This window comes from Anas acuta, chromosome 23, assembly GCF_963932015.1.
Source record: "Anas acuta chromosome 23, bAnaAcu1.1, whole genome shotgun sequence".
Taxonomy (NCBI): Eukaryota; Metazoa; Chordata; class Aves; order Anseriformes; family Anatidae; genus Anas; species Anas acuta.
In genome coordinates this window covers 1,384,052-1,398,153 of record NC_089001.1, presented here as the reverse complement: position 1 = coordinate 1,398,153, position 14,102 = coordinate 1,384,052, and the positions used below count along the sequence as shown (strand labels likewise).

At 50.8% G+C, this 14,102-nt stretch overlaps 1 long non-coding RNA gene across 4 annotated transcripts in view; it reads right to left on the bottom strand.

Annotated features, from left to right (window-relative positions):
• The window catches only part of LOC137843667 (uncharacterized), a 31,578-nt gene that overhangs the window by 4,728 nt on the left and 12,748 nt on the right, over window positions 1-14,102 (bottom strand). For 2 of the 4 annotated variants that reach the window (XR_011089615.1, XR_011089616.1), the window contains exons 2-3: window positions 5,985-8,232; window positions 1,459-1,584 (exon numbers count right to left, since the gene is read on the bottom strand). This is a non-coding gene — a long non-coding RNA (uncharacterized lncRNA). Of the gene's footprint in view, window positions 1-1,458; window positions 1,585-2,854; window positions 4,255-5,984; window positions 8,233-13,339; window positions 13,391-14,102 lie in introns of those variants that run through there. The other 2 variants (XR_011089618.1, XR_011089617.1) reach the window with 2 other exon arrangements.

Here is a 14,102-nt window from a genome sequence, read left to right as displayed (position 1 = left end):
GCTGCAGCAGCTGGGAACGTGAGCTCCTGGTGCAAGCAGCTCAGAAATAGCCTTAGTGCCTATCTCAGGGGCTCAGAAATCCAGTGCCCATTCATTCCAATATAGTTTGGCCATCAAGAAGCCTGAAAAATTATAGCCTAAGCCCTAGCAAAGCAGCGAGAGCAAAATAAGCAGGGCTCATCCTGGGGAAATCCCTTGCAAGGTTTTGCTCAATTCACCAACTACAGCCCCTCCAGCAGCCCCACGCACAGCCCCCACTGCTCCATGCACCCATGGGACCCCCCCAGGAGGCTAGCAAGTCCCTCACGCCCAGTGGGCCTGCAAGCACCAGAAAGGAGATTTAGGAACAGAAGAGCCACTTTATTTTAAAGCTTTTAAGGGAATATTGAAAGGAGTGGAAAGGGGTTTTGATCTTTTTTTTTTCCTTCCAAACTTAAAAAAAAAGAAAAAAAAGAAAAAAAAGCTTTTAAAATAAATAGCTGGCAATGTCTCTTGTTTGAGTAATTCTTTGCCAGCAATAAATGTGTCACTCTAAAGTGCTTTATTTAGAAATAAAAAAAATGTTTTTCTTTGTAGAGCGCTCTGCATTACATCAAGTTAAAGGCTGGAAGCGAAATTCTCTTCCTCACTCTGCATACCCCTCCCTGCTTGATACATTCATATATTCTCCTATAATCTGATCTAGGTTATAAAAATATATAAAAAAAGAAAAAATAGAGAGACATCTGGCTCTCCCACACATCTGACATTTCCCTTTATGCCTGGTTTAACTTTTTTATGACTGCCTGGGTTCGCTTCATTGGAGAATTTCTCCCTTCAAATGAGTTTCCTGTTTTATGTTAGAAAATTTTCCTTTAGACAAACCTGGTAATTTTTCAAGTTAAAATGTGTACGTTTTAAGTACTTAGGAAGTTTAAGGATCCTACTGATGGCGACATAAATCTGAGTTTATTCACGCTGGAGTCCCTGTGTCTAACCAATCCTTTTAAAAAATAAAAGAGAGAGAGAGAGAGAGATGGAGACTTAGGGAAGAGAGATTTTTTTTTCCTTGTGTTAAAGCAGAACCCCCCCCAAACTGTCAATTTAGTAAGAAATTTATTAGTAGCTGCTTGTACTTCATGTGCTGACGCCAGTGGAAGGCAGTGCTTGCAGTTTCTCCTGCACGTGTTCAACAGCAAAGAGGGGGCTGCCCCGGGGTCACCACCACGTACGGGGGCAGACCTGCAGGAGCCCAGGCTTGGGTGCTCCATCCCTGCTGGGGCATCGCCTTGGCACCAGCTGCTTTGGGCCCAAACACTGGGATTTTTGTCCCTGGGGAGGCAGAAGGGGCTGGGGCACTCAGCAGGGCCAGGTTTGGTTTTACCCAAGCGGTACCCATGCAGGCTGCACAATGGAGGTGCCCAATTTGGGCACGTGTTAATTGGGAGCAAGAGGGTGTCTCTGCTTCCCACAGCTCACCTCTGGGTCAGCCTTCGTCGCTCCCACTGCTCCTCCTCCAGCTCCTGCCTCATCCTCCTCCAGCTCCTCACTGACGTCGGGCTGCTGCCACGCAAGATCACGTAATGAATAAAAGCAGGACGAGTCCTATTGTTCGGTAATAAGGAGGGGAAAAAAAAAATGATCAAAAAAGCCAGGGACTTAAAAGACCAAAATTATTTCTCACATAGAATAGGGGGAAAAAAATAAAAACCCTAACATGCCTTATCGCAGCGGAGAACAAGCGCTGTGCAAATGTGTGGGCCTGTGAGTGGCGTGCAGGTTGTTTTGAATAGACGTGTGACATTGTCAGGGAACCTTCCATTGTGCCTCTGAAAGGCACTCGCAACATTGCATGAAAATCAGTCATTTGTGTCACCCTGAGAATGGGAAAAGATGCCGTGGAGGTTTTTTTTTTTTTTTTTTTAAAAAAAAAAAAGGCGATGTCCCCAGAATAAGACCTTCAAAGCCAGATAAAGCTTATTTCTGAGAGGCATGGAAAAAAAGGCAAGAAAGCAAAAGTTTGGGGAAGCTCAAGAGACCAGATTTCTTTAGATAAACAGATACAGGCTTCCTTCCCTGGGCCATCAGCCCTGCATGTCCCTCCCCAGGCATGGTTGGGACCACAGCTGCTGGTGCCCATGGCTCCCCCAGACCTGGCCCTGTTGCAGGACCTCGATCCTTGTTGCCTCCCTCCTGCACACCAACCCCAGCTATCAGGGCAGAAGCTCTCCCCCAGCCCTGCTCCCCAGCAGCTTAGATGAGAAAACGCGATCCCCTGTCCTCCAGCATTTTGCAGGTTGGTCAGGGGCACAACAGCTGGGGAGACTTTTTTTTTTTTTTGACAAATGCACTTTCATTTTCAGCCGAGTTTCCTCTCTGGGAACAGAAGATATGTTCTGTCGGTTCTAATTAGCTGCCCCAGTCACTCACGGCAAGGGACTTCTGATTTAGCCTTTGCTTAAATCCTTCCCAGCCTTCTCCCAGGGGGCAACCCCAAGTTTCCACCCCTGTTCTGCCAGCCCCAAGCCCACATCCCTGGGGAGGACACGGTCCCGGAGCAGGTCCAGCTCTGCTCCTGCATGGGAGGAAGCTCCCACCATGCATGCCTGGGGTGGTTTTGGGCTGCACGTGTCCTCCTCACACACATCCTGCTCCACACCCCATCACATCACACCCAGCAGCTCCCAGGGCGAGGAAAAAGTGGCTTCAGCCACCCCCAGCACCAGGGGAACACTGCGAGGGTGGCCTCAGGATAGAGCTGGTGGGGGACAAGGGGGCTCTGACAGACTCAGTCCCAGCAAAGGCTCCGCTCCCAGGTCTCATCCAAGTGCCTAATTAAATTTTCAGAGTGCTAACTGCTTGGGCTCTGACACAAACAGCTGCAGAAGCCAGAGGGAAGGCAGGGGAAGGACAGAGGTGGTAAAAGGAGGGAGAACCCTAAAACAAATAAATTGATTAAACAAATAAATAGATAGAGAAATATCAGAGGGAAAATAAAATAAAACAAGCTGCAGTGCCGGATGCCCAAGCACTCATTAACAGCGGGAGAGAAGGGAAGGGAAGTGTCTCATTGTCTGGGGCTGTCATCCTTCATTCTGACGAGCACTTAGAGAGTCGCGACCCCTTTCAGCATCTCCACACAGACAATCAGCCCCGCGCATCGGTCACTGCCGCGCACTCGCCGCATCCCCGCCTTGTTACAGGGCTCGGCAGAGGGGAGGATATCAGGATATCATGCCATCGGGGAGGGCTGCGCCCACGCCACCGAGGAGGGAGCAGGGACATGGGCACTGCCTTGCCAAGCCCCACGCCGTGGGACTGCCTTCAGCTCAGCTCTGAACCTCTCCTGCCTGCAGCTCACACCCAAGCATGGAGAGAAAGAGAAGCCAAGGGGCGAGCTGCTGGGTCTCTTTCCTTGGTTGGTGCCTGTGGACCCCCAGCCCAAGCTGCCTCACAGGAGGACGGGGTGCAGCAGAACTATCCCTGCACACACCTACATGCAGGGTTGTCTCTGGGAGGCCTCGCTGTCAACAGCTGTGAAGCAATTACTGGAACTTGGTGTAAAGAAAAAAAAGTGTCATCTGCTTAGAAGGAGCCCAGGAGGGGGCAAAATGGCATTTGTGGAGAGGCCAACAGATGGGGGACTGGGGAGACGGACCAGGCAGAGGTGATGAATGAGCAGGAACACTGGAGAATCTGCAAACCTGTGTTTTTGGTGCTCTACAGACTGAGGATTTCAGCTGAGGCTGCTCCCTGGCATCACAGCTTGTTACCTTTCTGCCTGAGCTCCCTTTGTGCTTTATTATAATTTTAAAGCATGGTTAGCACTAGTGAGAGATACTGAATTGACAGCCCCAGAGTGATGCCTCCAGCACGCTGCCCTCCCACTTGGGTTGCTGTTGTTATTTGTGTATTTGCAAGCTCTGACAATAGGCTGATCACTGCACGGATAATAGAAGCAACCCCTGGCTCGGTGGGTTCATCTCCGAGGGGGGGAAGGACATCAGGATTCAGGGTTGGCTCCAGCCGAGAAAATAAAGGAACGGGGCACGCCGGTGACAACACGTTTCGGGGGCGCAGAATAAATATTTGAACGACCTGGGTTTTGTACTGCTGGCCCACTTGATGAGTCAGCAGCACCAGGAGCCTGTGTGGCAGGAGGGGATGCTCCCGGTGCCTCGCTGCTGCCTGCACCACCCTGACAGCGCAGCGATTCCTGCAGCCTGGTCGCCATAGGAATAGCTCGTTCCTCCTTGACGGACTCCTCTACTCAACCTGTTGTGATTTAAATTAAAGACAGCTGGTCTCATGCCGAAGCCGGTGTCACATGCCTTTTAGCAGCAGCTTGCCTATCAGTTTACATTCCCTCCTCCAGTCATCCCAGGATGCTATAGCTCTCTTAGGTGGGGTTTATCATGACACAGAACAAGCACTGTCAGTGCTCGCTCTCAATGAAGCAACAGCTCAGAACACAGCGAACGCCTCTGGATTTTCTCTGCAAACATCGCTTGTTGCAGGGAACTCCCATTCTGCCGGACTGTTTGCTCCTCGTCAACACAGGAAATTTGGCTGGGTGCTTCAGAACCTCTAGAGCAAACACGGTAGTTATTTAAGCAAAAAAAGCAAACAGCTTTTAGTGAAATGTGGAGAAAATGAGTTCACTGCTTCATCCCATGTCCTGCATGGGCTGTCACAGCCCAGCAGGCAGGGGGCTGGCTGGGGAAGTGTCCCCAGGGTCACAGTTAAACACCAGGAGGGGACAAGGCCATCGGCTTGGCAGGCAGACCCAGACCCCATTGCCTGTTCTGCCCCCTCCCCCTCATTTTGGGGGAGCTGCTGCTGCTCCAGGCTGGGCTTGTAACTCTTGTTTATTTATCCAATTTTACTCTGCTGAAATTGAATTTGTGTTCCAGTTTTTCCCTGATTCCATAAAGGGACACCAGTTACATTGTAAGTCCAATTTATCCTTTGCAATGTATTCATTAAACCCCAGTTAGGTCCTGCATTATTTAATGCAATTGATGATGTAATTAAGCTACAGGCAGACATTAACAACCAGAACCGTCAGGGAAGTTTAGGATCCTTTACTACCCTGTTCCTGATGTTATACAGCTTCTAATTTCATAACAATTACTCTAACCAGTTGGTTAAAGCCCCACACTTCACACATACTGAGCGCCCAAAGCACGGCTCTAAAGCAGGCTGGGGTGCAAGGTTGTGCTGCAACATCCCACACGAGACTTGTGGATGGCATTTCTGCTTTCTTTGCTTTGCCTATTGTCCTCTATCCCCCTAATTCAGAATAGAAATTCCTTTATTTGTATGTAAAGGAATTCTAATGCTGGATATATATATAAAAATACAAAAATCCCCATGCTGGCTTCCTCTGAATTATTCCTGATTTACACCAGCATAAGCTGCAAGCACTCCAGCCCCCTTTCACATCTTGAAGTGAAACGCATAACCCTCAGTTTCAGGTTTCACAGTGTGGGGATAATTAACTCGTTTTATTGCTGGGGGCTGGAGTAGGAGGAGAAGTTTGGGACCGTTTGCAAATTACTCAGAGCTGCGCAGACAGGGTGCAGCGCTACCATCCTTAAAAGTGCATCAGATCCAAAGACATGAACGCCTCCAAAACGTGCGCGTGACCTGATTTTCACTTGTATTCAGGGGAGTTATTCCAGCACAGCATGGAAGTTTCAGATAGTCCTGCCCAGGCACTCTTTCCTTGGCAGAAATCCTCTTTTCCCCCAACACAATCAAGCCTGCTCCAGATCCTCCACTTCTTATCCACAGGTAGAGGAAAATGTGAAACCAGCACATCAGCTGGAGCACTCCAGCCTACCCTGGGGCTAAAAAAATGACAGCACAGAGCACTTCCAGACCCCCAGCACGGGTACACCCCAGCTCCCAAAGCCCCCCACATCCACACGAACACTGGGGTTTACCCACCAGGCACAGCACAAACAGCAGCTTCTGCAGAACCCAGGCAGATAAATACTCACCTGCTGATGCTCACCCACCACCGGGAGGGCTGATGTTGGGCTTTAAAAGCTGAGGAGGGGATTTCCACCTCTGCTTGTAGCTCTTCCCTCCAGCTCCTGCCTTGCTCTTGGAGCACCAGCTTGCTCTTGGTGGCACAAGCACAGGCCTGATGCTGAACCTACTGAAGGCTTTGTGGGACTGAGGTGAAGCTTTAATAATAACTGCCATTGCATTAGGAGATTGCTTCCTTGTGCCTTATCTGCCCAGAGATATCAGCAGCCGGGATCTTATCACACTGTAATTACCAGGCCTAGATTTGCACTAATTGGCTCTCTGGAGTAAAGTTACCTCCAATCTGTGTATTATGGGTGCTCAGCAGGAAGCGATTTACAGCTGAACAGGTTATATGGGATGATCTAACAAGGATTAGCTGCAGCTGCAGCCAAGAGAGCGAGGAACAGGGGTGGTGGGCATGGTGAGAACATGCCTCTGCCCCAGCTCCTTCAGAAGGTGCACAAAGCAGGGTGTGTGTGAGGGAAAGTGTGCTCTGTGAGCTGCTGTCCCTTGGGGTACACAACTGGAACTTTTTGGGGGGGGACAGTGCTGTGCTTGGCTGAAAAGCAGGCACCCTGTGCTCCTTCTGTTGGTTCACATGTTCCACCTCCAAAGTTGGCTGTGCCTCCCCAGCAAGCTTCTCCTACGTCCTGCTGCCATGCAAAAAGAGCACAATAGTTAGAGAAGGTCTCTGGGAAAATGCAGAAGTGACCGCAAACACCTGTGGGGGGCTGGCAGCAGTGGAGCCACGCTCCTGAACCAGAGCGCCTGTTTGGACGCTGCCTTTTCCCTGTAATTAGTGCATATTTGTCTCTTTGACTTCAAGTGATATTTAGCAGTTTAGAGCTTGGGACCCTCATTACTTTGGCAGCGTGATAAAAAAATAGATATGTAATTGAGATGCTGTTCCACTCCTCTGGGACCGCGGCGCTGCCTGGCTCGGCGGGATGCGGAAGCGTGTCGCCCTGATCAGAGGCAGATAAGGAGGCCAGTTGATTAGGCTGGATCCCACAGGCAAACCCTAATCTCGCAGTCTGTTTGTTAACTATCTGCCTTTTTGCGATGTTTGGTTTGCATAATGTGATAATGTAATAATGTGATAGCTCTTTAAGAGGGAAATGAATCCAAATTAGGGGTGGGGGACGGGTGCACTGCAGTGAAGGCAGATCCCTGTGCCTGCCTGTGGGACTGGGATGCTGTGGAAGTGGCAGAAGGGTGGGTCAGAAGAGGTGTCAGGGAGCACCAGCCCCTGGACACAGGGCCTTCTGGTGCCCTCAGACCCTTCCAGCAGCAGCTCTTTGCCCTCCCCAGTGCTGCTCCTGCAGCTGCCTCGCTCTCTCCTAGCAGCTGCTGTGGAAACCTTATTTCCACCGAGTCCAGCTGCTCTCCGGTTGTCCATCCCATGTCCTTGGAGAGTGACCAAATGTCATCTTTTCATTTATTTTCCTGTAAGGCTATACTTTGGGAAGGCAGTAGCACACAGCCTTCCCTGGGCTCAGGCACACCTCGCTCCATCCCTCGCAGGCCGGGTCTCAGCGAGCTCCAGCAGGGACACAGCTGTGTCCTCTCAGCCTGGACAAGGTCACATCCTCAATGCTGGCTGCTAAAACGGCATAATAAAATTACCTCACATGAGCAAGACGTTCCTGCTAATCACGGCTTTGCTGGTTTAAGTGCTGCTACATGAAAGGTTTTGCTGGCCCAGTTTCCCCACTCTGCTTCTCACCTCTGCTAGCGCAGCAATGTCAGCGGAGGACTGCGGAGTACACACGGGTCCTACAAATCGGTGCTCAGCAGCCATGTTTTGGGCTCATCTCTTGTCCACAGAAATAAAGAAAGCCAGCAAGAGCTGACTTGCCACCTGGGAGCCCACCAGGACACGTGGTCAGTTGTACCCGTACCATGTCTCCATCCTGCCACAGCGACTGCGGGTCCTGGTGGGACCCGCCTGCCACACGCTGCAGAGCCTGGAAGAAGCAGTCCCAGCCCCAGAGAGCTTAAACTCTGGCAGACAGAAACAAAAGCTGAAAGATGAGCAGGTACGTGCCATCCCCCAGCTGCTCCGGTGGCTGCAGGGTCACAGAAGTCAATGGAGCGAGGAGGCTCCGTGGCACCCGCGGCGCTGGCTGCAAAGGGCTTCAGATGCACCAGGCTCTGGGCAGAAAGTACTGCATAAGCCTGGGAAATGATTCTTCTATTTTATGCTAGCTGCAACTAAAAAATAGAGAATAAGAGAGTCAGGCAGATGAGAAGCTAAGTTCGGGATTTTTTTTTTTTCTTATTTTTTTATTTTTAAATTTGTTTTCTAAAATAAAAAAAAAATCACCTCAGAAAATCACAGAATGATCATCTGGCAACCGCGAGGCAGCGGTCGTACAGTGGGCCCTTCCTTGGGGCAAGATTTTTAATAACTTCCTAGCTATGGGAGGCTGCTATCAAATCGCAGCTGGAAGATTTTTTTTTCACCCAGCTGGATCTTGAAGGCTTGTTACATCATTAACTCCCCGAGATAATTTTTGAAAGGGAGTTGTTTGTGGCTTGTTTGATTTCTTTCCTGACATATCTTCCAGGTAAATCTCTGCGCTTCACAGTGCTTCTCTGGTTTCTGAGCCAGAATAAAACCTCTGATGTGACAATCATCTGCTGTCAGACAAAACCATGGGCTAACATGCTTTTACCATGCGAATATGACATTAACACCAAATATCACAACTCCTTTGCTGGCCTCTGCAGATGAGGAGCAGAAAGGTTCCCTACCTGGTGGCGTCTGGCTGGTTTTTTAATTGCTGTCCTCGCAATGCTGGAGCTCGGTCCCAGCAAGCAGCAGCACAAGCCGAGGTGCACTAACACCAGCACGGTACCACGTGGCTCCCAGCTGCCTGGCTGCCATCTTTTGCTCTTTAGCTTATGTTTAAATTGACAGATTTGGGGTTGAGAAGAATTTTTTTCCTTCAGATCATATTAACAGCAATCAGAGCACTCTTCCTTTTTTCTTTAGGTATAAAGAAATTCCTTGCTATTGAGAAGGCCTAAGGTCAATGCTTTCCATTCTCCTGCTCTCACCGTCACACATTTGTTATGTTTCTCTTTTCCTCTAGATCTGAAGTTTGTAACAGGCACTGAGAGATGCTTCGTGGCCCCAGTAAATGAAGGTTTTCTGTAAACTCTTCTGAACTGCTGCGTGAGCGCCCTAGATAACGGAGGACTTTCTCCTCCTGGTACGCTGCCTGAGCAGAGGGAGCAGCAGACTTTACCTCACGTATAACACTTCCACTAACTTTGGCTGAGAACTCAGGGATTTGATACTTTTCCTTTAATATTTAGTTCCAAGAGGGGAGTATGCAGAAACCCAGCATGCAAATGAGTCCCCAGAGATTGGGACCGTTCAGGTTTGCATCCACGTCTTGAACACTGTAAGCCTGGCCCACTTCTAGTCTATTAAACAGCTCACAAAAGTGACTGGACATCGGTCATAATTCTTTTACTCCTTACCAAGTTATCACTGGAAAATGACCCTGCATCCATGAGTTGTCACTCGTGGACCAGTTTTGAATGAGTTGCCTTTTAATTCCATCAAGTGCTCGCTTGGTCTTGCAGCATGGGGAAGGATAAATATTGCTTCTGCTACAGGAAACAAAGTGGCTTTGGCTGAGAAAATATGCCTGTGGGGAAAATTGGTCTGGAATTGCTGTTATTGATGACTCAGGTACGGAGGGAACATCTCTTTTGAAATCTTCTCCCCCACATGCTCTGTCCTGTCCACATGACTCATCCTTGGCTTAAAGGGATTACTTAAGAGTGACAGGGGAATTTGATCTCCATTAAAACCAAATCATTTGTCACTCTGCAAAGAGCAGTGACAAGGAGGACAATTAGTGCAAACGGGGAGGCAATGTTTATGATGTAGAGGCTTGTCCATTAGTCAAGTGTTTATCGGTGTGGGTGTTTGCCCATCCTTGAAGGATAATGAGATATTTTGGTGGGGTCATGCAAAGGCCTCCCCATCCTTCTCCAGAGCCTCAGCTTTCATTAAAAAGATAATAAAAATAAAATAATAAAGTAGTTCTCTGGCTGTCGCGTGCAGCTCAGCCCTCTCAGCAGCAGCAGGTGTAGCTGACGCTGGCTGTCCTGCCTGTTTGCAGAGCCAGGGCAGCCAAGTGAGCAGATCTCCATCCCCAGGTGGGCAGGGGACCCCACATCAATGCCCGGGGGTTGGTGCACTGCCTTTCCACGGAGCAGGCTGGGGGAGATTGCAGAGATGCCTACTGGCAAGCCACGGCACAGTCAGTGTTTTAATCCCTCAGCAGCACGGGGCCCTGGGAAGAGTTTAATTCCTTTAAGTGTAGGCTCAGCTGGCAGCAGCAGGGGAAACTTTGCATTAACTGATGGAGAGAAACTCACCAAATGACTGCTCATAAGTCAGGGGACAGTCACATTCCCTAGGAAAGGCTTTGCAGCATCATCCTGCTCTTGGCTGTACGCTGCTTGAATCACACATGAACCCTGAGACCGCTGCAAGCCCTTCATGCAGCCCCTGCCCACAGAGGCTCCTGCTGGGGTCTTGGGGGCTTCACCTGGGGATGGCACAACCTGCTCCACATCCCCACTGGCACCACAAAGCACCGTAAGAACAGACAGCTCGCCCCTCCTGCTCAGGTGGCCCCGGGAGCACTTCTGTTCTGCAAACATCCACCCCTCGCCTTTCTCACTCCATTGCTTTCCTTCGGCAGACAGAGGAGTTTTCTGGGTATAGCATTTGCACTCATCTCTGCTCAAATCTCCCCGAGACACTGAGACCTGGGCTTCCTAGGGACGTGTCCCATTTTCTGCTTTCTGCACTAGCAGCGCTGGCAAGGCACTGGCGTTTGGGGAGGGATGCGCTGTGCCATTGTCTGCCCAGAGCACCTCGCTCCGGGCTGTGGTTTGTGTTCTGCCTGCGGGTGGATGGGGGTCTCAGAGCACCCGGGATCACCGCAGCATTATGAGCTTTCACGCCGAGGTGAGTGGCTCTGGATACAGAAGCGGGTCATGCACAGCAGCGTGCTGGAGATGCTTTGATGCACTGGGGAAGGGGGAGGCTGGGAGAGAGGAACTGACTGCCCGTGTCCACCTGCCCTGGCTGAAAACTGAATTACTGGGTGCCTGCAGGTCTGCATGAGCTCCTCCAGCTCACATTAAGCAGTCTGTGAGCTGAAGACTTCAGGGGCATAAAGTACGTACCCAGGGAAGGGAACAGGAGGAAGGAAGCAACCATGGACCCACGGGAAGCCCTCTAGCTCATGGCAAGGGGCACAGCAGCAGGAGAAGGGCAGCTCCAGGGAACAGAGGAGCCCCAGCAGCAGAGGCTGGCTGTGCTGCTCCCCGTTCAGCCTCCAATTTGTGTCAGGAGCCCGAAGCGTCTGTTTCCTCATTTGCACAACGACAATGACACAATTAGCTGTCGTCGCAGAGTGTTGCGAGGTTGGCTCTGTAAGGAGCATGAAACGCTCTGGGATTCACAGACAAAAGGATTTCCATGGAAATCACAGCCTGCCTGTTTTCGGGGATGACGGAGGGATGCAAGGCGTGGAGCCCCGCAGCAGAACCTCCCCTGCCCGCCGCTGAGCTGCCTCAGCAGCCCTTGTGCTGGTGCAGGGGGTGGAAACCATGCCCTGCTGCTCCCCATCACACATTCCCTTAGAAGTGTTGTGCCACTAATGAAGGAACGTAAGAGACATTACTCTCCGTCACTTCCAGTTACGCACCCCCGGCCCCCCCGGTGCACGGCTCTGTCAGCACTCCCCTTCTCTGCAAGTGTGGCGAGCCTCTGCTAAAAAGAAAGGCCATTAATAATAATTACCCACAAAGAAGTACACCCCTTAATGAGTCCTAAAAAAAATAATGCTTAATTGAAAAGCTTTCTACTTCGGAGACAGCACCGGCACTTCAGAGAAGTCCAGGCAGCTCCAGCAGCTGAAGATGAAATGAATAAACTCGCCAGACAGTGCTGGATAGGGCTGCGAGAGACGGACCTCAAAGTCAGGGGTCAAACAAAAGCGATCACTTAAATTCAAGGAACCATCAACAAGGCAATAATTGGATTGAAAGGAGGCGGTAGATGGAGAGAAACAAAGCAGCAAAACAGCTTTGTAACAAACATCATTAAAAACAAAAGTTTGGGGAAACAAAAGGAGCGAGTCCTGGGTCCAGGAGGCAGAGCAGAGCCCGTGGAGCCCCCACATCCCCACAGGGACTTGGCTTGTGGGGGCTGATCCCAGCTGGGGCACACACAGGGGATCTGTCAGGGGTTTGTCCTGCTGCTCCGTTTGGGATTAAAACCACCAGCTGTTTGTGGACACCAGGCACTGAGCTCAGCCCCGTGCTCCATTTCAGAGCCACAGGCTGGGGACTGGATATTCACCCAGGCACGGCCACAAGGTGTGACCACAGCAGAGTTAACCCAGCCCAGCGCTGTAAATCAGGAAGGCTTAAAAAACATCAGCCTGGTGCGACACGTGCTGTGCTGAAGGCTATTTCCTGTGTCCACTTCATAACTATTAACTTAAAGGCTTTATCACCCAGCAAGACAGACCCAACGGAGAATCCATCACCGCCGCTGCCTTCCTGAACGGGTCAGTGAGAGCTGCCCCGGACACCGACCTCCGCCAGCAGCCGTAACTCATTTCCCCCACCACACACACACCTTGCTTCGTGCTGTGCTCGCCGCTGGCAGCAGCCCAGCCCAGGGCTGGGAGCACTGCCACCGGGGCCCAATCAATCGGGGAGCGCATTTGGCTGCTCGCTCGCTGGATGGATGGGATGCGGGATCCAGGATGTGGCCACCCGCTCTTCCTGGTGGAACGGCTGCCTCCTTCCTTGCTGCCACAGGGCAGGAAGCCCAGAAACCACCAGGCAGGTTGTGGGCCATGGGTAACCTCCTTCCAGTGCTTCTCTTCAATCCCGAATTCCCACAACCCGCTCCCGTCACATCAGATTTTGTCATGATGCCCGAGGGGCTCAGATTCTCCTCAAATCACCCTCTTATTGCAGAGCCAGCTCGGTATATAGGACCACAGAATTATCTTGGTGTGATTTTAGAGACAGAACAGCAGAGGAACAAGCAGGACACTGACATCTGGACCCATTTTGGAAGCTGTGAATGACCAGAGCTTGTCAGAGCAGTTTTGAAGAGCACAACACCATAAATAAAACAGAAACCACTTCAACCTCCCCTCCACCAAAGTGTGCCACCAGTATTTCAAGTAGGAGCGATGTAAGGGACCGGAGAGCCCACACCAGCCAGCGAGTGCTGGCTCGGCTCCACCAGAGGTGATTGACTTACTGCAGCTGAGGACTTGGCCTTAAAACTTCGTCTTGTGGTTCAATTAATGAGCTAGAAGTAGGGATTAGACTCAGATGCTGGCACCAGAAGTGGAATGAGTCCTCAGAGACCGCTGCCTCCCCGGGGCCAGCTCTTGTGCAGTGTAAGTCCTGGCTTTGCTGCAACTCCCAGCCCCTTTTCACGACAATCACTTCCCCACACACAAACCCCCCTCTCCTCCTCCTCCAACGCATCCTTAAGAACTGAGGCTTCTCTCTGTGCAGCAGCTGCTCACATGCCCAGTGCACAGAGATGTCTAACTTTGGCCTTAATGTCGAAGCAAACATTAGGACAGCCTCCAGCCACGCTCCGGAGGATGCTCACCCATTTTCCAAGCAGGCATTTTGCCTCCCACTTCTTCAAGCGCTCCCCAGATTCTGCTGCAGCTTCCTTTGCATCTTTTCCATAATTACAGCTCTACCCACTCATTCTAGAGGCAGTGTATTTTTTTTCCTGGAGCCTTTAGAAAGGCTGCCACACTTCCTAAGCAGCAGATCTTTGCACTCCCCAGCTCCTTTCGGACCGAGAGCCTTCGGGGGCAGCTTCTGCCAGGCAGATCCCACAAAGGTGAGAGCTCGTGCGCTGCGGCTGCTATTGTTGCTACTGTGTAATTACGGCGTAGTGTATATTCTATAATTACAAGCAGCTGAAAGTATCTGTTTCATTATTTTTATGCCAGCAAACGCGCTTCCTGTCAGACGCCACAGCTTGGCTGATACACGCT